The sequence below is a fragment of the Scyliorhinus canicula genome, chromosome 16, assembly GCF_902713615.1.
Source record: "Scyliorhinus canicula chromosome 16, sScyCan1.1, whole genome shotgun sequence".
Taxonomy (NCBI): Eukaryota; Metazoa; Chordata; class Chondrichthyes; order Carcharhiniformes; family Scyliorhinidae; genus Scyliorhinus; species Scyliorhinus canicula.
This window is the reverse complement of record NC_052161.1, coordinates 35,209,211-35,220,806: the sequence shown is the minus strand read 5'-3', so window position 1 is coordinate 35,220,806 and position 11,596 is coordinate 35,209,211. Positions and strand designations below refer to the sequence as shown.

General features: G+C 44.7%; 1 protein-coding gene across 1 annotated transcript in view; it reads left to right on the top strand.

The window, feature by feature from the left end:
- Positions 1–880: 880 nt before the first annotated feature.
- si:zfos-911d5.4 overlaps positions 881–11,596 on the top strand; it is a 399,989-nt gene continuing 389,273 nt past the window's right edge. The window contains exon 1 of the mRNA XM_038773956.1: positions 881–1,053. The gene's annotated coding sequence lies outside the window, so the exon portion shown is untranslated. The remainder of the gene's footprint in view (positions 1,054–11,596) is intronic.

Sequence of the window (11,596 nt, the reverse complement as noted above, 5' to 3'; positions counted from 1 at the left end):
CCTGGTGATGCAATGGTTAGCCTTGCTGCCTCATGGCGTCGAGGTCCCAGGTTCCATCCCGGCTCTGGGAGTTTGCACATTCTCCCCGGTCGCGTGGGTTTCACCCCCACAACCCAAAGATGTGCAGATTAGGTGGATTGGCCACATGAGAACAAAGAACAAAGAAAAGTTAAGCACAGGAACAGGCCCTATGGCCCTGCAAGTCTGTGCCCTCCAACCAGATGCTGCCCATCTAAACTAAAATCTTCAACACTTCCTGGGTCCGTATCCCTCTATTCCCATCCTATTCATATATTTATCAAGATGACCCTTAAACGTCACTGTTGTCCCTGCGTCCACCACCTCCTCCGGCACCGAGTTCCAAGCACCCACTACCCTCTGTGTAAAAAAACTTGTCTCGTACATCTCCTCTAAACCTTGCCCCTCTCACCTTAAACCTAGTAATTGACCCCCTCTACCCTGAGAGAAAGCCTCTGACTATCCACTCTGTCTATGCCCCTCATAATTCTGTAGACCTCTATCAGGTTGCCCCCTCCGTCATTCCAGTGAGAACAAACCGAGTTTATTCAACCGCTCCTCAGGCAACATCCTGGTAAATCTCTTCTGCCTCTTCTTCTTGCCTCTTATTGGGAAAAATGAATTGGGTACTGTTAAAATTATTTTAAAAATATATGGCTCAAGGGAGGCGGCTGTCCCAATACCTGGGGAACCTCACTCAGCAGCAACAGCGTTTCCGCAGTACGGCCTTTCCTGTTGTTGTTGTTCGACTTTTACCAGTTTGGCCGTTGCTGCCCCGGGGCGCGTGCGGGGGGCGGGGCGAGGCAAGCGGGGGAACAGTGACGAGCGCACGCCGGCCTCTCGTTGCCCGGCGACCGCCGGAGGGGAGCACGTGGCGCCTTGTTTACCAAACGGCGCAGCTGCTGAATGGAAGCTGACAGCTGGCCCGGCCCCGGGTAGGAGAGCCGACAAGGCGAAGGCAAGTGGCAGTCTTCCGCGGAAAGGATGTGGTGAGAGCGTCGCGCGTTTGTCCGCTGTCAGTCTGACGCCTGAGCTGTGAGTGAGTCTCTCCGATTCAGTTGGATTATTTCCGATTTGCTAGTTTATTCCTTTGCAGCCGCTAACGATAAGCGGCGCCGTGTAACGTGAATGCGCGTGCGTTTTGATATGTTATCCAAAACACCCAGGAGGCTGACCCAGTGACAATCCTGCTCGGTCTGGACCCTTGTCCGAAATCATTCCAAGGTCCTTACGCTATTTGCACAAGCTGCCGTTTTTCCATAGGGTCTATGTGCTAAGAAACTGTATGGGAGAGCTTGGTTATCAATGTTTGCTTATTAATGTTTGTGATATGATATATAACATTATTAAAACATTGCGATTAAACTGATGAATAGGGATGGTAGAGAAAAAAAAAACGAATGATCCCAAATGGTGCGAGTTGTGCCATATTCAGGGTCAAAGTTTTGTATTTGAAATAAATATACCTTATTTTGAAAACAGCCTTCACACTTGGCATGTGCGGATGGTGATCTTTTGAATTAGTGCAACGCTATTTTGACACGTGTTTGTTTACTATTTCCTTGAACTGCCGTGAATGGGACCTTGTGCAATATCTTGTCAGCTGGAGTAATAGCAACAAAAATGTTTCTTAAAATAGCTAAGGAACTTTCTTTGAAAATTACCACCAGGCCAATTTAAATTATGTCGTGAATGTGACCTTCTGCAAGATCTGTCAGCTGGAGTAATAGCAACAAAAATGTTTCTTAAAATAGCTAAGGAACTTTCTTTGAAAATTACCACCATGTCAATTTAAATTCAAATGCTAAATCTGAAATTAAAAGCCAATCTCAGTAATGTGCCATGAAACTACCGTTGATGGTCAGATAAATCCATCTGGTTCATTAATGCCCTAAGGGAAGCGAATCTGCCATCCCTGGTCTGGTCTGGCCTATATGTGATTCCAGACCCACAGCAATAGCCATACAAGCCACTCACTCAGTTGTATCAAACTGCTACAGAGTCTGAAAGGAATGAAACCAGATGGACCAGCCAGCATTGACCTCAGCACCGGAAACAACATGGCAGAACCACCTCTGTCTCCTCTGCAAAGTCCTTATTACTAACATATGGTGGATTTTGCGAAGATCGAAAGAGTTGTCCCACAAACTAGTCAAGCAGCAACCTGACATAATCATATGTTATGTTACAGACAACATCCCAGACACCACCATTATCATTTCTGGGTATATCCTGTCCCACCCTCAGGACAGACCCACCAGAGGTGGTCGCATAGTGGTATATAGTTGAGGAAGTTGCCCTGGGAGGCCACAACATTGACAGCGGACGCCATGAAGTCTCATGGCATCAGGCCAAACATGGGCAAAAGGTATTTTCTGCTGAACCTCATAGTGCCTTCCCCCTCCCCAGCCATCCACAGCTGATGAATCAATGTTACTCCATGTTAAACACCAGTTGGAAGGAATGCTGAGGGTAACAGGGGCATATAATGTACTCTGGGTGGAGGACTTCAATGTCCTTGGTAGCATGACCATCGATGGAGCTGGTCAGGTCCTAAAGGACGTACCTGCTAAGATTAGGTTTGTGGCAGGTGATGAGCGAACGAACAAGAGGCAGCTACTTACTTGACCTCATCCTCACAAATAAACCTGTTGTAGATGCATTTGTCCATGACAGTATTGGTAGGAGTGACCAGGGCACAGTCCTTGTGAAGAAGAAGACCGGCTACATAGGATAAATTTTGAACAGATCTAGCAACTCAAAACTGGATATCCGTGAGGAGCTGAGGGCCATCAGCAGCAGAATTGTACTTAATCTCATAGAGTCATAGAATTTACAGTGCAGATGGAGGCTATTTGGCCCATCAAGTCTGCACCGGCCTTTACAAAGAGCACCCTACTCAAGCTCACATATCTACCCTATCCATGTAACCCAGTAACCCCCACTTAACCTTTTTGGACACTAAGGGCAATTTAGCATGGCCAATCCACTTAATCCGCACATCTTTGGACTGTGGGAGGAAACCAGAGCACCCAGAGGAAACCCACGCAGACATGGGGAGAACGTGCAGACTCCGCACAGACAGTGACCCAGCCGAGAATTGAACCTGGAACCCTGGAGCTGTGAAGCAACTCTGCAAACCACTATGCTACCGTGCTGCCCGTCATCTCCCCTGCTCTACGATTACCATCAAGCCAGGGGATCGACTGTTGTTCAATGAAGAGTACAGATTGACACACCTTGAGCAGCATCCGGCATACCTAAAAATGAGGTGACAACCTGGTCATATTACAACACGTGACGACTTGCATGCCAAACAGTGAAAGCAGCATCCGATAGACAGAGCTAAGTGATCCCACAACCAACGGATCGCATCTAAGCTCTACACTGCTGCTACATCCAGTCATTAATATTGGTGGACAATTCAACAGCTCCAGAAATATTCCCATCCTTAATGCTTCAGTGCAAAAAGCCCAGCCTCAGCCATTCAGCTCCTGATCTTGTTACAGTCTTGATCCAAATGTGGACCAAAGAGCTGAATTCAAGAGGTGAGTTTAAAGTGATGGCGCTGACATCAAGGCAGCATTTGACTGAGTGTGGCATCAAGGAACCACCTTCTCCAACAGGAGTTAATCTAACCATCTTTCTTGACATTCAATTACCATAGCCGAATTCTTCACCATCAACATCCTGGAGATTACCATTGAACTTGACCAGCCATATAATACTATGGCGACAAGAGATGTTTTGAGGCTCAGAATTCTGCAGAGAGTAACTGACATTCTATCTCCTCAAATCCTGACCACCAGCTACAAGGCACAAGTGGTGTGTGATGGAATATTCTCCACATGCCTGATTGAGTGAGGCTCCAACAACATTCAAGAACCTTGATATCACCCAGAACAAACCAGCCGACTTGATTGGCATCCCTGAAACCACCTGAAACATTCACTATCTTCACACAGTGGCAGCAGTGTGTACCCTCTATAAAACACACTGCAACAATTCATCAACATGCCTTCGACAGCACTTTCCAAACCCATGAACTCTACCGCCTAGAAGGACAAGGCAGCGGAACATCATCACCTGGAAGGTTCCTCCAAGCTTCACATCATCCTGACTTAGAAATATATTGTTGTTCCTTCTGGATCAAAGTTCTGTAACCCACTTCCTAACAGCACTGTGGGTGTTCCCAGGGCCAGCCCAAGGCACCGGCAACTCGGGCAGTCGCCCGGGGCGCCATGTGCTAGGGGGCGCCAGAGACTCGGGTCCCGCGCATGCGCAGTTGGGCCGGTGCCAACCAGCGCATGCGCGGTGGCCGCCCTCCCCTAGGGCGGCCCCCTCCGCCCCCCCCCGTCCGCCGCTCTCGGGCCCGCCCCCGCGCCTCGGGCCCGCCCCCCCCCCGCCTCCGCGCCTCGGGCCCGCCCCCTCCGCGCCTCAGGCCCGCCCCCCCCCCCGCCTCCGCGCCTCGGGCTTGGCCCCCCCCCCTCGCCTCGGCCCCGCCCCCTCGCCCCCGCCCCCCCCGCCCCCCCCCCCCCCCCACCCCCCCCCCCCGAAGGGCGCCGAAGTTCAGCTTGCCCGGGGCGCCAGCAACCCTAGGGCCGGCGCTGGGTGTTCCTATACCTCATGGTCTGTAGCAATTGAAGAAAGCAGCTCACCACCACCTACTGAAGGGCAAAAAGGCATGGGCAATAAGTGCTGCCCTGGCCAGCGAAGCCACGTTTATGAGCGAATAATACAAAAAATCTACGTAACTTTTTAAAAAGAAAGACTGCCATTCATCATGTATTTCAGAGTATATTTAGTACAGAGAAACATAGCAGCAATTTTGTACTCAGCAGGTGTAGCAGACAAACACGTATTAATCTGGTTGGATGTTGAAGCAGCAATGTTAGCCAGGAAAACTCATTGCTATTCTTCAAAATGGAAAATGGCATCTTTAGCAGTAATGGTGGTACAACGGTTAGCACTGCTGCCTCACAATGCCAGAGACCCAGGTTCACTTCAAACCTTGGGTGCTTGTGTGGAGTGTGCACGTACTCTCTGTGTCTGCGTGGGCTTCCTCCGGGTGCTCTGGTTTCCTCCCATAGTTCAAAGATGTGCAGGTTAGGTGGATTGGCCATGCTAAATTGCCTCTTAGTGTCCAAAGATATGTAGGTTGGGTGGGATTACGGGGATAGGGCAGGGGTAGGGTGCTCTTTGGCGGGTCGATGCTGACTTGATTGGCCAAATGGCCTCCTTCTGCACTTTCGGGATTCTATGGAATTCTTTGAAAAGCCTGCAGGCAGTGCCTCACTTTTTGATATATCATCTAAAGGACAGCACCTCTGATCATGCAGTTCGGTACGGTAATGTTAGCCTATGTTGTTAGGCAGAAACCTATCCGCTGCATAAAGGTGACTTTAGAGGTGAAGTTTGGGGGGGTCAGTTTTTGAATGATGTGCGTCGGATTGCCCAACTAACATGGTCTCACCTCCAAGCGATCTTGCCAGACACCGGGTGCTCATACTCATTGGCTATTCACCCAAAGGGAACAGATTGACAATTTGTAGCAATTAAGTCGCCTCTTGGGAACAGCTTCCATGTTGCCAGTGTATTCACGATGGTGTACGGGCCCCCTGTTGAAGCCCAAGTGCAGCAGATGGCTCGAGGCAACCTCCATGCAGCTGGCCAGTGGGGCAGCAAGGGTCCCTTTAATTCCCCACCCCAGAATCGCAGGTGCCAGTGGGCCACAGAAAATCCTGTGGACAACCTCCACAATGATGGCCTGGCAGCTGCAGCTGGTCTTATTTTAAAATTTTTCACCTTCATTTTGGACGGCATCTCCATTTTGAGAGCCTACACAATTTCCTGGTGGATTCTTCTGGCTACACATGGCCTCCAGCACTTAATTGGCCATCCCATTTGCAGATTCCCATCAGTCTTTCCTATTTGGATGTGGCTCTCATCAGCCTGTTAATTGGTCACCATTGGAAAGATCATTCTTCTTTAGATTTTGGTTTTCTCCTGATGGATTCGCTGTTCTGCTCGGTTTCTGTGTTCTATCCTTCCCATGCCCGAGGGCAGCTATGAGAGCTGACTCTGCTGGCTGCTATCGATTTCGGGTTTATATTGCCCTTGTAGCAGTTATTAAGTTTAAATGACATTATCGTAATGTAACTTAGTTTACTCTTGACTGCTCAGTGTACCTTTAATCTTAATTACTTCTAACACGACTACGTATTCATGTTGAGCATGACATTAGTTCATTGAACTCTGATTACATGTTTTCCCTTGTAATGTTCAAAAATGCTTTGATCCTAGAGGGGTGTTACATCTGGTTCCTGTCACTTCTAAATTTGCTATATAACCAAATAGTGTTCTTAGCTTGTCAGAACTTTGACCCCGATTTGGTGTTAACTTCTGCTCGCGTGGACACGTTGTCTCCGTCTTCCCACATTCAACTGGTGTCAGCAGGATTTTAGACCTGAACATTTGTCACCGAATTCAACTGAAGATCCTGACAATTCTTTAATAACTGCTTACTAAAATAATTAACTTCAAAAAAGGTGCGAAATATTGTTTTCCTTCATGTACCTAAAAGTTCAATCTGCTTTAACTTGAAAGACAAGCATCAGTTTTACAGCTTGAGCTGTTACTAGCTGTTTTCTTAACGCCTGTTTGATAAAGGCTCTCTGCATTTCAAACTTCTTTTACTGAATACTGTTAAACCTTTGTGGGATTTTTTACCCCACATTTTCTCATGTACCCTCATTGCAGGTTTTGCCAGACTTCCATGTTTCAAATGACATATTTTCTCATTTTTACTTTACAGATATAAACCTGCAACTTTTTTGATTATATAGACAAGATTGCTTCCAATTAAACCAACTGAAGATGGACAATTTTTAGCTTGTATAAAAAGAATTACGATATTCTTACAAACAGGATCTACTGAAGAGATCAAATTTAGCTTCAGAATAACATAAAAATGAACATTGGAAGTCTGTTATTTTTGAATCATAATACCAACAACTTGCATTTGTATTGCATATTTAAGGGAGTAAATACCCTAAGGTGCTTCACAAACATAATTGAGCTCCAAAGATAAATATTAGGACAGCTTCCCAAAAGCTTGGGCATATGGTATCAAGGAGCCTCTTAAAGAACGATAGAAAGGTAAATTAGCAGAAATGTTTTGGAAGGGAATCAGAACTTGAGGCTTAGGAATTGAAAGCATGGCTGCCGGTAGTGCAGAGATTAAACTTGGGGATATGCAACAGGTCATAATTGGAACAATGCAGAGATGGTAGTATGGTTTGAAGAGATTCCAGCAATGGGGAAGGGCAAGGCCATGGCGGGATTTGAAAACGTGAACATTTTAAAATTGTGGTGTTGCTGGACCAGGAGCCAATATCAGTCAGAATGGGAGATTGGTGCAAGTTAGTATATGTATAGGAGAGTTTTGAGTGAGTTCAAATTTCTGGAAGAGGGGAGATGAAAGGCTCACCAGTCAAGTGTTGCAATAGTCATGTCTAGAGGTAACAAAGTTGTGATTAAAGGTTTTTGCTGAGGCAGGGATGGAATTGAACAATGTTACAAAATTGAAAGCAGGCAGTCTTGGTGATGGTAGAGACATGTAGTCAGAAATGTACCTCGAGATAGAGTCACTTTGAAGGGCTATTCAATTATTCCCATTCCCCTACTCTTTTTCTAAATGTATCCCTTTCTCTAGTGTGTAAAGATGTAGGGCCTGTTAGGTTGACAGCTAGTGTGTGAATCAGATTAGTCCCAAAAGCATGGGATTCAATTCCCGTTCCAGCTGTGTTGCACTTGGAGTCTGCCTCCTCCCCCTACCCTAAGTAATGATAAGGAGATGCAGGAGTCGGACTGCGGTGGGCACAGGAAGATGTCTCACCACACCAGGGTAAAGTCCAATAGGTTTATTTGAAATCACAAACTTTCAGAGCACTGCTGAATTAATAGGGTTTTGCTGAATCCTACTAATTGTCCTGGCTTGAGACAATTCACACCTCGAATACCTGTGATTATCTCTCACTCCACTCACTATTTGTACCTGTAAAGACTTGTTTACCTGCAAAAACTCGCATTCCAACCATTCTTCACATTTTGAACCGTATTTATCTTGCAATTGTGTCTCTGCCTATGTATGGTATGTTTGTGAACCTGCCTCCACTTCACCTGATGAAGGAGCAGCGCTCCGAAAGCTTGTGATTTCAAATAAACCTGTTGGAATTTAACCTGGTGTAGTGAGACTTCTTATGTGCCTACCCGAAGTAAAGAATTCCAGTCGTGGTTCAGTGAATAATGACCAAGGATTTACCTTCAGCCAGTTAATTCAAGATGGAGAAAAATATGCTTAATTGGATTCAGAAGAATGGAAGTTCAGAATCTGTGCTCTGCTGGTGAAAGTGTGGTATGGTTGGATTCTTGCCTGCTAAGTTGAAGCTGCAGACCCTGTCCCAAATTCCAGGGATAGAATTTTAATGATATGTATACAGTCAGATTAGTGAAGAGTTCATTATTACATTTCTGTGTAAATCAAACACAAGAGGGCGCTACCACTTCTCTGTATTTAAGTCAGACCTTGAGGGAATTCCGGGAATAGCATAAGGAGAAAGCATGGTGACAGCATTAGAAGAAGATTAGATCAGACAGAGTTAACACAAGGTTAGATCATAGTGTAGTTAGTGACTATTTAGATTATTGAGTATTTCTGGACAGATTCAATATTACTTAATTATTATCTGTAACTCAGTAGAGTGTGCGAACTTCATTTAATTAATAGTATTATAATAAATTAGTTTTGTTTCAATCTTTTGATTGGTGGCTTCTTTGTCAACAACATATTGGATCATTCTGGAAGAAAAGACAAAGAACACAACATATTACTATGAATGGTAATATAACATGGTACCGGGTAACTGTTGAAGCTAGTTAGATAGTTTAGTAAGGATTTAGTCAGACAAACTAATACACAACTCAAATTTTGAAGAACAGATCTGTTACTGTGGGACATCAAATAATCCAGGACTGATGGAGAAAGTTCACGCTCCACGACAACTTTGTATCATTGGTAAGCTTGATGCTAACTGCCGAGTGCTCAAGCAGCAATTTCAATTATATCTGTCAGCTTCTTATTTAAATGATGCGAGTGATGATCGTAAATTAGTTCTATTTCTAACAATGGCTGGTCCACAAAGAACTGTATAACTCATTTCAATTTGCTGCGGATCAAGATAACACGAAATGTGATGTAGTTATAGTAAAGTTCGATCTTCACTGCAAGATCCAGATTAATGAAACCATTTAGCGTTTTGTCTTGAAAAGGTGAATGCAAAATAATGGGGAATTGATTAATTGCTTCTTGACTGATCTCAAACATGTAATTTCTCCGTTCTAACTGATCCAATGATCAGGGATCAAATTGTATTTGCTGAGACAGAAAGATCTCCAGCTTGAAAATGCAATCGGAATATGCCGTATGCATCAATTATCCAAAAGTCAGTATAATGATATACTCGTGTGAGAAAATGGCGTGAAAACGAACCTTGAGGTAGAATGTATTAGGACTGTGTCACAGCTCAGAAAGATGCGTGTTTTGGACGGAAGCCATCCTGCACATGTGCGTTCTAAGCCTACACATGTGCACTTCGCAAAGAGATGCAAGACGGAAGAAGACCGATCTGCGCATGCATGAAGAAGCTGTACATAGAAGCATACTGGAAGAAAAAGACAAAGAACACATCATATTACCACATGATAAGAATAATTTAAATTGATGAGGCAGGCTGTCTACAACAAACCAGCTTTCCTCAATTGACTCGAAAAAACTCTGAATAGAATCATTCTGCAGTCAGTGTAAATCCCATATTTTAATTACTCCCCCATTAGCGGCTATGCCTTCAACTGGCAAAACCTGGAACACCCTCCTTAAACCTTTCTGTTTCATTACTTTCCTTTCTTCCTTTAAGATGCTCCTTAAAACCTACCGCTGATCAACCTTTTAGTTGTCTGCCTAAACTTTCCTCATATGGCTCAGTGTCAAATTTTGTTTTATATTGTTCCAAGTATCTTGGAACGGTTTATTCCGACAAAGGTGCTTTATAAATACAAGTTATTGTTGTTATAACGGGCCAACAGCAAAGCAGAAAAAAAGGGAAAACTGCCAATTGATCTCTTCTGAAAATGGTTATCTTGGCTGTCAACATTTTTCAGGGCTTTAATAAGGAACATGAGACCTAAATTAGTTTTTGTTGTTCTATTGGCCCTATAATGACAAATTAGGTGGAATTTCCAGCGTAACACAAGAATACACCTCCAAAGCAATCCTCTGGCATGAGGTGGTATAGGTGGAAGATCCGTCACCTCTCTCTTTCTGGAATTTATCATGTGGGTTATACAGGATGAAATTCCATATGGGTCTCAAATTGTACTTCCCATGTGTTTATTTTTCTGTGCTTGGGGCCTGTGGGAATTCTTTAGCCATGTTTTGGTCATCCATCTAACATTAGAACAGGAGTATTCCTCCAGGCCTCACAAGTTCCTGCTTTGGTTACCTTTTCCCTTTCCTGACTGCAAAACCTCCACAAGATGCTCCAGGATCCTGATCTTGCCATTTATCTGTGTCAGTGGATGACATCCAGACTATGCTACTGTACACCACTTCCCTGCTGACTTCAGCTATTGTGAACTGATCTAAGTGAAGTTCTGCAGTAAAAGGTGAGTTTTTCCTACAGCTTTATGCCCAATCGGTAGCACAATGGTTGGCACTGTTGCTTCACAGTGCCAGGGTCCCGAGTTCGATTCCTGCCTGGGTCACTATCGGTGCGGAGTCTGCACTTTCTCCCTCTGACCGTGGATTTCCTCCGGGTGCTCCGGTTTCCTTCCACAAGTCCTGCAAAGCGTGCTGTTAGGTGACCCGAACATTCTGAATTCTCCCTCTGTGCACCCGGACAGGCGCCGGAGTGTGGCAACTCAGGGATTTTCACAGTAACTTCATTGCAGTGTAAGCCTACTTGTGACATTTATAAAAATTATTATTATTATTCTGAAATTCATGAGTGTTAAAATTGGGGCCAGGCTGATCCTACCAATGGGCTTAACATGTGCCACTCGATTCGCTAACCAAGTGAAACTTAAACTGACAAAATATTTACTGGAGTGACAGGATAGTGATTAAGTATGTGATTGCTTTACCTAGGAGTGACAACAGACCCAGATACAAGAACTAAATTTTATTTATGGAAATTCTGAGCCTGGCTATTTACAGGAACACTGCTACAGAACAGTAGGATGGCCGAACAAAATTAAATGAATCATAACATAACCTATCAAATTTCAGCCAGTCACATGGCATAAATTCAGAAGTGTGGGAAGATGGGCTTACATGAATTTGATGAGGTTCCAATGCAACAGAGTGGTAAATTGGGAAGATTAAGTAATGCAATTGTGATGACCAATTCCAAAATATCGTAGGATATTATTACCCCCAGTGACAGGCTAGAGAGGGTCAGGCAGTGGTGTGTTCATAAATTTAAAAATCATTTGAGGCTACCAAACCCACTGCATTAGTGCC